Source organism: Anomaloglossus baeobatrachus, chromosome 1, assembly GCF_048569485.1.
Source record: "Anomaloglossus baeobatrachus isolate aAnoBae1 chromosome 1, aAnoBae1.hap1, whole genome shotgun sequence".
NCBI classification, from domain to species: domain Eukaryota; kingdom Metazoa; phylum Chordata; class Amphibia; order Anura; family Aromobatidae; genus Anomaloglossus; species Anomaloglossus baeobatrachus.
Window position 1 is genome coordinate 371,118,049 of NC_134353.1, and position 18,755 is coordinate 371,136,803.

The window sequence follows — 18,755 nt, forward strand, 5'->3', positions numbered from 1 at the left end:
ACAAAACCCAGACACCCAAGTGTTTACTCCTCACACTTCAAACTCCAAACTCGTTCTGTCACTTTTCCCACCTCCAGGCCTGTGAACTCCTCGGTGGGTGGGGCCAACCGCTTGGCTCCGCCCCACCTGGTGTGGACATCAGACCCTGGAGGGAGACAACAAGGGTTTTGTGTTTGGCTAATGTTACTGTCTAGTGGGGGTGGGGGTGTGTGTGTGTTACCTGTGATGACCTGGCTAGTCCAGGGCGCCACAGGTGCGAAATTGGTTTATGTGGTTAAACTTAACATGTGATGTTAATTGTTTATTTATCTTTGTTAATAGAGATGGCACACATGACTAGGTCTGTACAAATAATGTGTTTCACCGGGGTTATGCTATTTTTTATGGTAAGAATAATGCTTAAGTGAGACAAATATCTATCTTGACTTTTTTCATAAAAAGATGCTTTGTATTTATTTTATAACAATAAATATATATATAAAAATTTGCAAACTTAACTATTTGGTTAATTTATCTAGACTAGCCTTTCATACTCCAGTCTTAAACTGATAGTTTGCTGGAGTAAGGTGTGTACACTTTATGAAGAGATGTAGGTCTCAACCGCACACTGCATCTTTTACTGCATTTATGGTACATCTTTATGGTCACAAAGGTGCACCCAAATTCATGCATTTCCTTCCCCCAGCAAAGTCTTTGTGATTTCTACTTCGCTGTGCACAGTGCAACTATTTTTGGCTGTGTTTTTGAAGATGCAGCCAAGATGCAGCATGTCAATTCTTTTTCTGCTTTGTCCCTTTGTTTCTCACTAGTGATGGGAGAACTAGCAGATCATTTCCCACCCGCTGCCTTGAGGTTGGCGAGGGATTGATCCCTGGTATCTGGCCAGATGCCGACCACCATGTAAAGTCTATAGGGTCCAGAATCCAGCGCAAGGGGTAGGAGCAATCGCTTCATACTTACCAATTCACCGGGGCGGCTGTCACACTGCTCCAGCTGCCGCTCATTCACTTTCTGGGCCACGCATTACCTTCATTGAAAATGCACTGTTTCCCTTGCCCACCAGCATCTGTGATTGGTTGCAGTCATCCGCACGCTGAGTGACAGTGTATCTGATGCCTCCAATCACAGACGGTGGTGGGCAGGTCTATATCATACAGTAAAATAAATAATAGATAAAAACAATTGGCATAGGGTCCCCCCATATTGTGATACCCAGCACAGATGAAACGATGACTACAGGCTGCAGCCCCCAGCCATGTGCTTATCTTGGCTGGGCATCCAAATAGCAGGAACTGCATAGGGCTTTTTTTTTTAATTATTTAAAAAACTAATTAAAAAAAGCCGTGCGGTCCCTCCAATTTTGATACCCAACCAAGATAAAGCCCAACTGGGGGGGCTGGTATTCTCAGGCTCAAGAGATCCATGGTTATTGGGCACCACCAGCCTAAAAATATCAGCTTGCCGCCACAAAGAATTGCAGCATCTATTAGATGCAACAATCCCGGCACTTTACCCGGCTCTTCCCGTTTGCCCTGGTGTGGTGGCAATTGGGCCAGCTGCAATTAAGCCCTAGATTAGTAATGGGAGACATCTATGAGACCCCCTCATTACCACTCTGTAAGTGAAAGTAAATAAACACAAGCACCCAAAAAATCATTTATTTGAAATAAAAGACAAAAAAAGCACCCCCTTTCACCACTTTATTAACCCCCAAAACACCTCTGCAGGTCCAACATAATCTACACGAGCTCCCACGATGCTTCCAGTTCTGCTACATCTGAATTCACACCAAGCAGCTTTAGACCATGACTGCCCACTGTAAGGTTCAGGCAGCGACTGAAGCGATCCGTGCGATCAGTGGTGACGGTGACCGTGGGAACCTGCAGCTGTGGCTGGTGCTAACCTGAGTGATGTCACCGCTGAGCGCAGCTCAGTCTCTGCCTGAACCTTACAGTGGGCAGTCATATTCTATTGGGTTCGCTGTGATCTTCAGATGTAGCAGAGCTGAATAGTTGCAGGATCTCATGTGTAGTACGTCGGACCTGCAGGGGTATTTTGGGGGTTAACTAAGGAGTGAAAGAGGCTACTTTTTTGTCTTATTTCAAATATAGAATTTTTATCGTGTTTTTGTTTATTTACTTTGACTCACAGATTAGTGATTGGGGGGCCTCATAGATGCCTCCCATTACTAATCTAGGGCTTAATGGCAGCTATAGGCTGCCATTAACTCCTTAATACCCTGATTGCCACTGTCCCAGGGTAACGGGAAAAGCCTGGTCCAGTGCCAGAATTTGCACATCTAATGGATGCACCACTTCTGGGGCGGCTGTGGGTTACTATTGTTAGGCTGGAAAAGGCACAATAACCATGGCCCTTCCCACCCTAACAATATCAGTCCCTAATTGTCTGCTGTACCTTGGCTGGTTTTAGAAAAATGGAGGGACCCCATGTCAAGTTTTAGAAAAATAAAACAAATTTAAAAAAAAAAGCATGGGATCCTCTCTATTTTTCATAACCAGCCAATGTACAGTAGACAGCTGAAGGTTGCAGCCTGCATCTGCTACTGTTCCTGTGCTGGATATGAAAAATGTGGGGGACCCCACTCAATAATTAAAAAAACAATTTAAAAACCAGCTGGCCAAGCTATCTATCGCTCTATCTATCGAGCTATTTCTTTCTATCTATTCTATCTTTTCTTTCTTTCTATAATTCTATCTGTTTTGTCTTTCTATCTCTAAATCTATGTATCTATCTATCTATCTATCTATCTATTCTTTCTATTTATCTATTCAAGCTATCTATCAATTATGCTATCCTCATATTTTGTTGCACCTTTAAAAAAATGCATAGAAAACGCATTAACAAAAATGCGGAAAAATGCATGTGTTCGTTCATGTGTTTTTTGGGCCATAATCTGCATTTCTGTGACCACAGGATAAAAAGATGCACTCAAGATGCACTAAGATGCAAGATGCACTCAAGATGCATGTGCAGACATAGTCAAAAGGCCACTTTACACACAGCGTCATCGCTAGCGATGTCGCTGGTGAAAGCACCCGCCCCCTTCGGTTGTGCATCACGGGCAAATCGATGACCGTGGCGCACAGCATCGTTAGTCCCCGTCACACATACTTACCTGCTTAGTGACGTCGCTGTGGCCAGTGAACCGCCTCCTTTCTAAGGGGGAGGTTCGTTCGGCGTCACAACGGCGTCACTAAGCGGCCGCCCAATAGAAGCGGAGGGGCATAGATGAGCGGCAGGAACATCCCGCCCACCTCCTTCCTTCCTCATTGCCGGTGGACGCAGGTATGATGTTGTTCCTCGTTCCGACGAACAACCTGCATCCTGCAACAGCAACGATATTTGAGATTAGAACGACGTGTCAATGATCAATGATATGGTAAGTAATTTTGATCGTTAACGATCGTTCGTGCGTTTCACATGCAACGACGTCGCTAACAAGGCCGGATGTGCGTCACGAATTCCGTGACCCCAACGACATTTCGTTAGCGATGTCGTTGTGTGTAAAGCCCCCTTTAGGCTGTTAGTAAACTTGGCGCATCTTTGGCTGACTGTGCTCTGGAAAATGAAATATACACTAGCATAGATCAAACTTACAATGCATGCTAGTTTGTTAGTCGCATTGCTGCAGGTTATGTCATGTTTGCCCATGTCAGTCATGCCTACATTTAGGGCAAATAATGCAAATTTTGACTCCAGTCTTCTGGTGCATAGGGAATGATGAATCTCCATAATGTAATAAGGCCTCGGTCCCACTTACACAGACCAGTACAATCCGATAAAACATCAGACTGCACTTGCACCCGTGCAAAACTATGGGGCAGTGTCCATCTGCAATTAATCACAACATGCTGCATTTGGCAGAGATTCTCAGCTCACATGCACCCATATAAGTCTATGGGTGCATGTGAAACATCGCACTGCAGTCGCATGTCATCTGAGTGCGGTGGGATATACGCAGAGACAGGCCGCGGAGGAGATGGGGAGAAAGTGCTCCCTTTTCTCCGCAGCTGTGATCCAATCGCATAATCGGATCACAGTCACATGACCTTCAGCTTACACTCACAGCAGAGGGTCATTAGCATATCGCTTCTGATGCTCTCGCATCAGAAGCTATGCGCTGGTGGAACCGAGGCGTAATAATGTGAGTATTTATGTAATATGGACAAAGCGTAATGACACAACCAGGCTCGGATTGACTCACAGCTGAGCAGGTAACTCTCCCGGTGAGCTGCTGTGCAGGAGTGGGCCCCCAGCACCTTACAGTGCTGGCCAAAAGTATTGGCACCCCTGCAATTCTGTCAGATAATACTCAGTTTCTTCTTGAAAATGATTGCAATCACAAATTCTTTGGTATTTTTATCTTCATTTATTTTGATTGCAATGAAAAAAACACAAAAGAGAATGAAACAAAAATCAAATCATTGATCATTTCACACAAAACTCCAAAAATCGGCCAGACAAAAGGACTTAAGTACCCTTAAGGCCCTGTCACACACAGAGATAAATCTTTGGCAGATCTGTGGTTGCAGTGAAATCATGGACATATTATTCCATGTGTACACGGCCACAAACCTGGCACTGATTGTCCACAATTTCACTGCAACCTCCGATCTGCCAAAGATTTATCTCTGTGTGTGACGGGGCCTTTAGCCTAATACTTGATTGCACAACCTTTAGCCAAAATAAATGCGAACAACCGCTTCCGGTAACCATCAATGAGTTTCTTACAATGCTCTGCTGGAATTTTAGACCATTCTTCTTTGGCAAACTGCTCCAGGTCCCTGACATTTGAAGGGGCCTTCTCCAAACTGCCATTTTGAGATCTCTCCACAGGTGTTCTATGGGATTCAGGTCTGGACTCATTGCTGGCCACTTTAGTAGTCTCCAGTGCTTTCTATCAAACCATTTTCTAGTGCTTATTGAAGTGTGTTTTGGGTCATTGTCCTGCTGGAAGACCCATGACCTCTGAGGAAGACCCAGCTTTCTCACACTGGGCCCTACATTATGCTGCAAAATTTGTTGGTAGTCTTCAGACTTTATAATGCCATGCACATGGTCAAGCAGTCCAGTGCCAGAGGCAGCAAAGCAACCCCAAAACATCAGGGATCCTCCGCCATGTTTGACTGTAGGGACCGTGTTCTTTTCTTTGAATGCCTCTTTTTTTCCCTGTAAACTCTATATTGATGGCTTTTCCCAAAAAGCTCTACTTTTGTCTCATCTGACCAGAGAACATTCTTCCAAAACGTTTTAGGCTTTCTCAGGTACGTTTTGGCAAACTCTAGCCTAGCTTTTTTATGTCTCAGGGTAAGAAGTGGGGTCTTCCTGGGTATCCTACCATACAGTCCCTTTTCATTCAGACGCCGACGGATAGTACGGGTTGACACTCTTATACCCTCGGACTGCAGGGCAGCTTGAACTTGTTTGAATGTTAGTCGAGGTTCTTTATCCACCATCCGCACAATCTTGCGTTGAAATCTCTCGTCAATTTTTCTTTTCCTTCCACATCTAGGGAGGTTAGCCACAGTGCCATGGGCTTTAAACTTCTTGATGACACTGCGCACCGTAGACACAGGAACTTTCAGGTCTTTGGAGATGGACTTGTAGCCTTGAGCTTGCTCATGCTTCCTCACAATTTGGATTCTCAAGTCCTCAGACAGTTCTTTGGTCTTCTTTCCTTTCTCCATTCTCAATGTGGTACATACAAGGACACAGGACAGAGGTTGAGTCAACTTTATTCCATGTCAACTGGCTGCAAGTGTGATTTAGTTATTGCCAACACCTGTTAGGTGCCACAGGTAGGTTACAGGTGCTGTTAATTACACAAATTAGAGAAGCATCACATGATTTTTCAAACAGCGCCAATACTTTTATCCACCCCCTTTTTTATGTTTGGTGTGGAATTATATCCAATTTGGCTTTATGACAATTTTTTTCATTGAAGACAAATTAAATGAAGATAATAACACCAAAGAATTTGTGATTGCAATCATTTTCAGGAAGAAACTGAGTATTCTCTGGCAGAATTGCAGGGGTGCATATACTTTTGGCCAGCACTGTATAGTTGACTCGCTATGTATAGTGGCATCTCAGCATCCATTTATCAAACTGCTCTAAATAGTCCAATGGGGAATGTTCTCCAGCTCCAAAGGAAAGTAGTTAAACTTATCATTTATTCGTTTAGGATAAAAAAAAATTGGCTGAATATGCACATATTAAAAATCCCAGCTACAACACATGAGTGATGATCTGAATTGAGACTTTTTCCTTTTTTCATTTATTAAACTATCCAGTTTATTATTACATAAAATACGACATACCCTGATTACTGTACCGTCTGTTTTTGTTTTAGTTATATATACATATATAGACATTTTGTAATTGTTTGTTAATTTAATTCTAATTATTAAGCTCTGCTTATCTGATGTGACTCTATCATTGATAGCAATAAAGCATTATGAGGAATGTACACTGCCTTGTTTATGTTTGGATCCATTACATCAGATGTGTTTATAAGTTGTCTCATAAAATGTGACATTTTACATGATCCTCTGTTTCTATATGTATTATGTACAGAATTCCTCCTTTTATTTAAAGAGGATCTGTCATCAGATTTCACAATACAAACAGAATACATTATTAAATAGATCTCTTAACCCTGACGAGACTGACGAGCTTTTTTGACTAATACTTTCAGTTCTTTGATGAAGAGTAACTCAGGATCCACCATTCACGATGGGCAATATCACAGCTGACCATGCTCTCCCTTCACATTATACAAGCTTATGAGACACATCAGTACAAAAGATTGGGTTGTGATCTAACTTTTGTGGCTATAACCATGTTATTTCCTGAAATAAAAGAAATTAGAAACTAAAAAGCCCCAGTGGCCAATGTGGAAATTGCAAGATTTCTATTTTCTATCTTTAAGGCTGGATTCACACGATCATATGGGATCCGAAGCGACTGCATCGGATGTAATATGCTAATGACCCTAGGCTCCTGCTGTGCTGCCAGTGTGAGCCGAGTGTCATGCACATGTCATCCGATCAGATCACAGCTGGAGAGGAAAAGGCGGGAAAGGAGAAGGAGGGATTCATCTCCCCATCTTGTCCATTGTCGGCTGATGCGATTATCGCACTGCACTTGGATGTCAGGCGAGTGCAGTCTGATGTTTCACTCGCACCCATAGACTTGTATGGGTGCGAGTGACACGTCTCTCGCTGACAATCACAGCAGAATCTGGATGAGAAAAAAACTGACCCTCTGCTTTCCTTCATTGACTAACATTGGTCCGAGTGCAATGCGAAATTTTCTCTCATTGCACTTGTCCGATTCATACACACATATGAGCGTAACCTAATAAAGATTGTGGTAGGTATTTAAAAAAACACCAAGATGAAAAAAAAAACAACAAACAAAAATTTCTGTAACATAAATACCTGATTATTCAATTGGTCATCTTCAGATGATAGCTTCCTTTTAAAGGGAATCTGTCAGCAAATTTTTGCTACCTCAACTGAGAGCAACATAATGTAGACAAGGAGATTCTGAATCCAATGGTGTATCACTTAAGGCCCCTTTACACACAACGACATCGCTAACAAGATGTTGTTGAGGTCATGGAATTAGTGACGCACATCCGGCCTCGTTAGTGACGTCGTTGGGTGTGACACGTACGAGCGACCGATAATGATGTAAAATACTCAACAAATCATTGATTGTTGACACGTCGTCCATTTCCCAAATGTCGTTGCTCGTGCAGGACACAGGTTGTTCATTGTTTCTGAGGCAGCACACATCGATATGTGTGACACCCCAGGAATGACAAACAACACCGTACCTGCGTCCTCTGGCAACGAGGTGGGCGTGACTTCCATGCGGCTGCTCTCTGCCCCTCCGCTTCTATTGGACGCTTGTCGTGTGACGTCGCTGTGATGCCACACGAACCGCCCCCTTAGAAGTTCGTGCGGCGTCACAGCGATGTGGCTAGGAAGGTAAGTATGTGTGATGGCTCCTACTGATATTGTGCGCCACGGGCAGCGATTTGCTCGTGACGCACAAATGACGGGGGCGGGTGCTTTCACAAGCAACATCGCTAGCCCCCTTTAGACTACTAGCTGTAGATGTTCTGATTAAAAAAATTGAGTTTTAAGTATCGAGCTGAGCCCAAAAAGCTGTCCCCACCCACACCAGGCTCTCAATAGAGATTGTATGTTGACAGCGAGGTGTCAATCCCAGCACGGGGCATGCTAGTCTGCCAGTTGTCAGTTTGTAGTCCTGCAATGCTAATCACACTACTAAAGCCATTAGTTTAAAGGGAATCTGTCAGGTCCAATATGCACCCAGAACTACGAATGCTAATCTCTGCCTAACCGTCTCTGTATACACTAGCATACTAAAGAGATCTTTAGAAAAAGTATTTCTAAAGATCTTTTTTCGTATGCTAATGAGCGAGGGGACTAGTCCCCTGGGTGTTAGTTCCCCTGGCTGGTCGGCTCCATCAGCATGTTAGTACGCCCCTGTGGGCGTGATAACATGCTAATGAATGTGCAGCATCACAGAATGATCTCACTCACCTTTCCGCGGCCATCGTGTCTGACCCTGGATTTCAGCTCAGTGCACATGACCCAGGAGTTTAGATCATGCGCACTACTTTAGTCTGAAGGCCAGGACGCGTACACTCGGCTTCATAGTGCGCATGACCGAAACTCCTGGGTCATGCGCATTGCGCACTGAGCTGAAATCCAGCATCAGACGCGAAGGCGGAGGAGATCATCCTGTGACGCGTCCCACAGGGGTGTACTAACATGCCAATGGAGCCGACTGGCCCAGGGAACTAACGCCCAGGGGACTAGTCCCCTCGCTCATTAGCATATGGTAAAAGATCTTTAGAAATACTTTTTCTAAAGATCTCCTTATCTATGCTAGTGTATACAGGGACGGTTAGGCAGGGATTAGTAATCTGCACCTGAACTGCTCGTGGTTCTGGGTGCATATAACACTAGACAGGTTCCATTTAAGTAAACAATAGCTCACACACAGATAAAAGAGGCATAGTTGCTTTTTGTTTTTTAACTCCTACATCATCCTTGTCCTCAGCTTACATAGCAAAAACCTGCTGACAGATTCCCTTTAAGTGCAATTGGATAATGTATGTTCCAAAAATTCAATCCATTTGTTCTTCCACATGCTCTGTTTTGAGAAATTCAGCATGCTCCCATACACATTAGATCATCATCCTGCTGATATTGGTGGTTTCAACTGACATTATTGTATATGACCACCTTAATAGCCAGTTTTACAAGGGATCAAGTCAAGCACCATAATGCATGTGTGCCAACCCTGCAGCGGTCGAACCACTCGGATCCGGGATTGCTGTGGCTCGAGGGTCTCCGGTCCCGGGGGCTTGCGACAACGCAAATGTAAAGGGGGCTATTTACAGGGGATAATAGTTTGTGACGCCAGCCGTGGTGTGCAGTAAGGGGAGTACCGCCGCTGCTGGGAGTACCCAGGGGAGATGGAGTGGGGCAGCTAGATGACGTTTCCCTCCACGGGTAGCCAAATGAAGATGTAGAGTTGTTGATAAATTAATATCTTTTTTATTTCATAGTTCTACGCGTTTCGAGGTTGAAACCCCTTCCTCAGGACCAGAACATCAACAAAGTCTTTAGTCCAGGGGCATCACACATGAACCTTCCCAACACTTATTGTAATATTTATTTCTCTGTCAAATAATTTAAAAATAACATGGAAAACACCTTCAAGTTCTTGACTTTCACGTCACAATAGCTGGGACCGGAATGCTAAGAGGAAATAACAGCATCTCAAATTCTAAACAAATTGCTTGCTGGGTTTTTTTTAACTACAGTTTCCTTGACCCTTTTGTCAATGTCCAACCTATTGATTGTTCACTATACTGTTCCTGAAGAGAGCTACTCTCCACTAGGGTAGAACCAGCTCTGCCCAAGGCCCCATTGCTGCTGCATTGGCTTTCTATGATCCATATGACCTTGAATGCCTTGCTCATGGAGGTTGCTCTTCTTTTCTGTAGCTCTTTCTTTTTGTCTGCTCACATTGTAAAATTACATATCAATATACTGTTTTTCACAATAAATTTAGTTTGAATTTTAATTTGGTTGTACAATACATTGAAATAGTAGAGAGTAATGCACAAAAAAATACTGGTTGAGACAAGTACAAGTACAAGTACAAAGGCTTTACTGGACTAGGAGGATGGATAAAAAGACAGGAATTACACAGAACCAAAATAAACACTGTAAAAACACAAGTCAACTTGTCGGGAAACAAGAGATCAGTAATTAACAAAAAAAACAACAATTTCCTCATAGGAGTAGATACATTTTATAGATCGTTAAAGGGGATGAAAATGAACAAAAATGTAAAGCTGTATACTTTGTAACACATTCTCAGTTAAAGGGGTTGTCCATGGCTAATTAATCCATGGCCTACACTTGAATGAGAGTTAAACTGTATTACTCTATGGCGACTAAGGCTAATTTCACACATCAGTTTTTTCCCATCAGACACAATCCGGAAAAAAATGGGTAAAAGGGATCCGGCGCCGGATCCGTTTTATCCCCATTGATTTGTATTAGCGCCGGATTGTGCCTGATGTCCTTGCATTGCATCCGGCTTTTACTGGATCCGTCATAATTGCCTAAAGCGGTGGCCGGAGGGAACGTATCTTGTAACATTTGTTTGGCCGGCAAAAAAAAACGCATTGCGCCGTATCCGGAGCGATGCGGCGTGTTTTACAATGGAAGCCTATGGATGCCGGATCTGGCGTAATGCGGTAAAAAACGGATGCGGCCGCCGGATCTGTTTTTGTAAACTGAGCATGCTCCAATGTATTGAAAAAAACGGATCCAGCAAAAAAAAAAACGGACGAAAAGGATGCAAAAATGGATGCGCCGGATCCATTTTTTGACGGATCAGGTATATTGGAACGGTCAAAAAAAAGGATCAGGCACATCAGTTTTTGCATATTCTGTGCCGGATCCGTTGCATCAGGCACACGCCGGATTGTGCCTGATGCAAAAAACTGATGTATGAAATTAGCCTAAAGAATGGCTGGAGCTTCGGTGTTCTGCTCTTTACATTGTTAACATCAAGCTGCTGGTTGGGGATGTGGGAAAGAGATGGGTGTTGGACTCCGATCAATATCACACGGATGTCATGTGGATGTGTTTTTAATGGATTAGTCCTGGAGAAGCACTTTAACTAAAAATTGAGACCTAAAACTGTCCATAGACGACATAAACCCTTGTCCTTTCATCTCATTTGCATCGCAACCTCCAGAATTTAACATAACTAATCAATTCTTCCCATGAGAGGTAAAGTCAAGGGAAATAGCAGCATTAAAAAGGACTTTTCATTAAATTTTTTGTTAAATCCAAGTGGGGGATTTTTTATCCCTTCACCCTGGGCGGTTTTCCGTTTTTTCCCCCCAGAGCCGTAACTTTTTTATTTTTCTATCAATCTTGCGATATAAGGGACAAGTTGTACTTTTGAATGAAACTATTAGTTTTACCTTATAGTGTACTGGAAAATGGCAAAAAAATATCATGTGAAAAAAATTGCAAAAAAGTGTGACTGCCTGATGGTTTTTGGGATATTTTATCCACTGTGTTCATGTGTTGATGTGATGCCTTAGGTCAATACGAGTTCATGGACACCAAATATGTATAGGTTTACTTTTATCTAAGGGGTTAAAATTTCTCAAGTTTGTCCAAAAAAATGGCGCACTTTTTGTGTCATCTTCTGCGATCTGTAGCATGTATGGCTCAGTGATGGCTTACTTTTTGCATCTAAAGTTGACATTTTTAACTATACCATTTTTACGCAGATGCTACGTTTTGATCGCCTGTTATCGCATCTTGCGCAAAATATGCAGCAACCAAAAAATGTAATTTTGGCATTTGGAATTTTTTTTACCACTACGTCGTTTACCAATCAGATTAATTGATTATATATATCGGGCATTTCTGAACGCAGAGATACCAAATGTGTGTGTATTTTTAATTTTTTTAACCTTTTAATTAGCAATGGGGCGAATGAGGGGTGATTTGAACTTTTAGTTTTTTTTGTTTTTTTTTTTAATTTTTAAACCTTTTTTTTACTTATTTTACTAGTTCCCTTAGGGGGTTATAAGGATCAGCAGTCTGATTACTTGATCCTTTCTGTAGATCACAGCTACACAGCTGAGACATGCAGAAAAGCTGCTTTAGGCTAGCGCCACACATCCGTGCCTCCGGTACGTGTTTGGCATTTTTTACACGTACCGGCGGCACGGAGACATGTACAGCAATGCTACCCTATGGTAGCAGGCACACACACGTAAAACCACACGGAACGTGTGTCCGTGTGCGTTTGTACGTGTGTGCGATTTTGAAAGCGCTGACATGTCAGTGTTTTCTTCGGCAGCACGGGTGTCACACGGCCCGCACCCGTACCACACGGGTGTAGTGTGGATGCGGTCCCGTGTGACACGCGCCGGAGAAAACAAACATGTCAGTGAAAAAAAAACAAAACATTAACTCACCTTCTCCAGCCCTCCTGTCTCTGCCGCTGCTCCCTCTTGCTGCCGACCGCCGCTCATTATTCTCATTGAATATTCACTTCACTGCCTGGCAGCAGCAGCAGCGGGGAGACGGGAGGGCTGGAGACCGAGGATCAGCACCACGGACAGCAGCGCGGGCAGCAGGAAGGACCAGATGAGTATAATAATTACCGATTCTACGTGTGCTATCGCGGATAGCACACGTAGAACACACGTGTCCCGCACGTACCAGAGACACATACTTACCTGCACGCAACACGCAGGGAAAATACGTGTCTCTCGGCACGTGCGTGAATTTCACGTGAGTGTGGCAGAAGCCTTAGGGCGCTTTTCCATCTGCAATTTTCTTATGCGAGTGCAATCCGATGCAAAACCGGATTGCACTCGCACCAGTGTTAAGCTATGTGACCATGCCATCCTGAGTGTTTTTTCTCCACACGAATCGCACTCATAGTGAAATCGCAGCATGCTGCGGTTATCAGCGAGACTCAGCTCTCACCCCCATGCAACCCTATGGGAGCGAGAAAAATATCGCAATACGGATGGCATACGGATGGCATACAGAGGGCATACGTATGTCATTTGGATGGCATACGTATGTCACTCGGATCCTTGGTATGAACAATCTACAGACTCGCATACCACCCGCACGGCACTCGCATAGCACTCGCATGACACTCGCATGTCAAACGAATGCTAGGTGAGGAAAAAAAACGCAGACCATATGCATGATGACACTCACCCCAATTTCTGGGCGAGTATCGCAGAGATTATTTAATCGCAGATGGAAAAGCACCCTTACTCTCACACACGGCGCTCTGCCGGGTGTAAAAGGACGTGACTTATGATAGCTATAGTAGTTATCACATGACCCTGTGCTACCATAACAACCATCGGATCCATGTGATCACGTCACGTGACTTCCGATGGAGCCGGGTAAGTGAATGCTTACCGCGATGTGCTGTTTCATCTCACTATCACATTTTGACTGAGAGATGCAAGGGGTTAACAGACATGAGTGGAACGCTGATCCACTCATGCCTGATAGCCACACATGTCAGCTGTTTAAATCAGCTGACATGTGCGAGAATATCTGCTGGTTGCCCGGCGGGAATTAATCTGACACAATCTATGACGTACCCAGTACGTCATGTGTCGTGAAAAGGATAAGATAGTTTTCACTGGAGGTGTGTAGTTCTCCTTGTATGATGCTGACCAATCATAAGAAGGCAGCAACACAGTAGAAGAACACACCTTCTCAATAACCGAGAGCTAGGTTTCTCAGTGTGTGAGATATAATGGCACAGCTATGATCTCCTGGTCTAAAGATGGGTTCACACATAGCGACAGCGACAACAGCGTCGCTGTTACGTCACCATTTTCTGTGACGCAACGGCGACCTTGTAAGTCGCTGTTATGATCGCTGCTTAGCTGTCAAACACAGCAGACGCAGCAGCGATCATAACGACACGCGTTGCTGTGCTACATGTGCAGAGAGCAGGGAGCCGCGCACACTGCTTAGCGCTGGCTCCTTGCTCTCCTAGCTACAGTACACATCGGGTTAATTAACCCGATGTGTACTGCAGCTACATGTCACAGTGCAGAGAGCAGGGAGCCGCGCACACTGCTTAGCGCTGGCTCCCTGCACTCCTAGCTACAGTACACATCGGGATAATTACCCGATGTGTACTGCAGCTACATGTACAGAGAGCAGGGAGCCGGCACTAGCAGCGAGAGCGGTGGACGCTGGTAACGAAGGTAAATATCGGGTAACCAGGGAAAGGTCTTCCCTTGGTTATCCGATGTTTACCCTGGTTACAGCTCACCACAGCTGCCAGATGCCGGCTCCTGCTCCCTGCTCGCTTCATTTCGTCACTCTCTTGCTGTCACACACAGCGATGTGTGCATCACAGCGGGACAGTGACGACCAAAAAATGAAGCTGGACATTCAGCAATGAGCAGCGACCTCACAGCAGGGGCCAGCTCGTAGCTGGATGTCACACACAGTGACAGCGACGGGATGCCGCTGCTACGTCACAGAAAATGGTGACGTAGCAGCGACGTCGTTGTCGTCGTCGCTGTGTGTGACACCACCTTAACTGGCTGCATGAGTGATTGGAGACTAAAGCACAGATAACCTAACACCTTTCTGATAAGGCCCCTTTCACACATCAGTTTTTTGCCATCAGTCACAATTCATTTTCTCGACGGATCTGTTGTAGCTAAACTGATGCGACGGATCCGTCTACAAAACTTATCTGTTGTACCAGTTTTTTCAGGGAGAGAGAGAGAGATTTTTCAGCCCCCAGCTGAACATGCTCAGTCAAAAAAAACGGAATCCGTCGCTGGATTCCGTCATTTGATGGATGACGATGGATCCTGCGCCCATAGGCATCCACTCTACAAAATGACAGACGGCGACGGATCCGTCGCTGTCCGTTTTTTTTACATACACAAAAAAGTTACTGTGTATGTCGTCTCCGTTCGACGAACAAGCATTTTTCGATGAAACGTGAGGCCATCCGTCCCAATCCATCGCTAATACAAGCCGATGATGAGAACAAAACGGATCCAGTGACATCAATCGCCGCATCCGTTTTTTTTCAAAATTCGACTGATTTTGACTGATGGCAAAAAAACTGATGTATGAAAGGGGCCTAAGATCCCTGTGTGGAGGAGTTTAGTTGTGCCACATTACAAACCCCTCTACCAACTTTCTTCCTCCCATAGCACTGTCATATCTGCTGTATTTCCCCTCCCTCCAAGAAGCTTGCCTAGAAATTAGCCACACTTAGGCTGCTTTCACACTACATTATTTTAACATGCGTCCTGAACGTTTTTTTTACGCAAAAACGGATCCAGTGTAAATGCGTTTTCATTTCAATGCATTTGCAATGGACTCGCGTCAACATGCGTTCACATGCGTTTGCATGCATTATAGTGAGGATCCAGCGAGTTGCAGTTTTTTAACATTTTTCAAAAATTCTACTTGTAGCGTTTTTGAGCTGCGTCCAAATACTGCAAATTGCTGGATCCTGACTATACTGCATGCAAACGTATGTGAACGCTGGCATACTAATAGACAGGATCCTGCTTGCTCTACTGAGCATGCACAGAAACCAGCCTCGGGTGATCAGTCTCTCTCTCCCACTCCCTCTCTGTCTCTCTCCCCCTCCCTCTCTGTCTCTCTCCCCCTCCCTCTCTGTCTCTCTCCCCCTCCCTCTCTCCCCCTCCCTCTCCTCTCTCTCTCCCCCACCTGAGAGCTGCGGACACTTGTAACCAAGGTAAATATCGGGTAACCAAGCAAAGCACTTCTTAGTTACCCGATGTTTACGTTGGTTACGTGTGCAGGGAGCAGGCAGGCTGTGGATGCTCGTACCCAAGGTAAATATCGGGTATCCAAGCAAGTTACCCGATATTTACCTTGGTTACGAGCCTCCGCAGCTGTCAGAAGCCGGCTCCCAGTCTATCACGCTCAGTTCCACTGACTCCCGATCTCATGACTCCAATGCCCGCCCATAAACTTAAAGTGACAGGATCCTGCAAAATAACACATGTGTTTGCATGCGTTTTTTTTGCTGAAAAAGCAGGATCCGCTTTTACAGCAAAAAAACGTTCATGACGCATGTTAAAAAAACGTAGTGTGAAAGCAGCCTAATGTGTGTTGTGTTCAAAGCAACTTTTGAGCCCACTGTGGGGGAGGGGCAGTACAGCAATAAAGGGCAAAATAATAAAAAAAAAAAAAAAATAATGCTGGTCCAGTTCAACATGAAAAGGTTGATGAAAGGTCCTCTATAAGCAGACACCTTATAGCTGCCATTTACCATTGATAGCAATGTCTGGAGATGACTTATTGTCTTCTAGGATCGAGTATCTAGGCATGTGTTGTGATCTGTGCAGAGGTAATGGGCAGGGTGGTAGAGGAGGTAAACCTTCCTTATTAGCTACTAGGAATAGTGAGATCCTGTGTTATCTATATGTAGGTGTTATCTGTCATTGTAATCTACCTGTGATGATAATAAGATGAGTACTGAGAAGCAATTTGTAAAACAACAGAAAGTATGAACCTTACAATAGACTTAAAGGGAACCTGTCATCAGAAATTTCGCCCAAAAGCTAAAAGATTCCCCCTCTGCAGCTTCTGGGCTGCATTCTAGGAAGGTCCCTGTTATTATTGTGCCCCATGTGAGACCAAAATAAAGCCTTTATAAAGTTCTACCTTTTTGTATGCAGCTTCTGTAAATCCGTCACGGGGGCGGGCTCTCTGCCGTCCGTTATTCTGCCTCCTGGTCCTGTATGCCGCCCCCATCGCTCCTTTCCATATCTGATGCACCGCCCACTGCTCCAGCCATCCCCGCGCATGCCCAGTGCCAGTCTCACAGGACTGAGCAGTGTGACCGCTGGTGACGTGTGCGCAGGCAAGTGATTATGGACGGGACTGTGACTGTTATCAGCAAGTAAGTACCCGGCCATAATCTCTTGAGCGCGCAAATCTCTCCAGCATTCACACTGAGCTCAGTGTAGATGCTAGACTGTATGGGCTGCTTCCAGGGATGACGTCCCTTTGTCATGTGATAGGGGCGTGTTCGAAATACAACGATGTCGCTGCTACGTCACCATTTTCTGTGACGTTGCAGCGACGTCCCGTCGCTGTCGCTGTGTGTGACATCCAGCAACGACCTGGCCCCTGCTGTGAGGTCGCCGCTCGTTGCTGAATGTCCTGCTTCATTTTTTGGTCATCGCTCTCCCGCTGTGACGCACAGATCGCTGTGTGTGACAGCGAGAGAGCGACGAAATGAAGCGAGCAGGGAGCAGGAGCCGGCATCTGGCAGCTGCGGTAAGCTGTAACCAAGGTAAACATCGGGTAACCAAGGTGGTTACCCGATATTTACCTTCGTTACCAGCCTCTGCCGCTCTTGCTGCTAGTGCCGGCTCCTGCTCTGTGCACATGTAGCTGAAGTACACATTGTGTAATTAACCCGATGTGTACTGTAGCTAGGAGAGCAGGGAGCCAGCACTAAGCAGTGTGCGCGGCTCCCTGCCCTCTGCACTGTGACATGTATCTGCAGTACACATCGGGTTAATTAACCCGATGTGTACTGTAGCTAAGAGAGCAAGGAGCCAGCGCTAAGCAGTGTGCGCGGCTCCCTGCTCTCTGCACTGTGACATGTAGCTGCAGTACACATCGGGTTAATTAACCCGATGTGTACTGTAGCTAGGAGAGCAAGGAGCCAGCGCTAAGCAGTGTGCGCGGCTCCCTGCTCTCTGCACTGTGACATGTAGCTGCAGTACACATCGGGTTAATTAACCCGATGTGTACTGTAGCTAGGAGAGAAGGGAGCCAGCGCTCAGTGTGCGCGGCTCCCTACTCTCTGCACATGTTGCAGCACAGCGACGCGTGTCGTTATGATCACTGCTTCTGCTGCTGTGTTTGACAGCTAAGCAGCGATCATAACAGCGACTTACAAGGTCGCTGCTACGTCACAGAAAATGGTGACGTAACAGCGACGTCGTTGTCGCTGTCGTTTAGTGTGACCCCAGCTTTAGTCAGTGTTAGAATTGCAAGATTCAAATACTTCATTTCTAAAATAATGGGGAAAAAAATAAAAAATAAACATATACAGTACGTTAAAAAGTATAACATTTATTATTTAAACACCGTATGTCCTTTTCTTGATGGTATTCCCAATATGACTTGTGTATTCGGAAATATGATTCGTAAAATGAATTGATCCCCTAAATTATTGGGCTTGATATCTACGGTTTCATTAGGGTGTATTACACATTTTTTTTGTGACAATCGAAAACTTTTAGTTTTTCATTGATCATCTACCATATAAATCTATCATCTAGTACAGAGGTCCCCAACCTTTTTGATCCTGAACTAATGGTTTTATTCATAGCAATTGGGGTACATATGACGCTTTGATTGCTTTTTACCAAGATGACAACTACAGGCTTCAGCAGGGTCCTGGCTGAAAAGGAAACCCATAGGTGCCCCCCAATCACATTGCGGGTAATCGTGGCTAAGCTCCAGCCACTGCTGTTAAGCTTTAGACAGAGATGGCGGCCATGTAATATAATGGGCTTTAACAGTGTGTAGAATACATTTATTATACATGAATTATTTTCATTTGTTTTCTGTTGTTGT

At 44.7% G+C, this 18,755-nt stretch overlaps 1 protein-coding gene across 1 annotated transcript in view; it reads left to right on the forward strand.

The window, feature by feature from the left end:
- SH2D4A (SH2 domain containing 4A) overlaps positions 1 to 18,755 on the forward strand; it is a 164,918-nt gene that overhangs the window by 35,300 nt on the left and 110,863 nt on the right. The gene's annotated exons all lie outside the window — the stretch shown is intronic.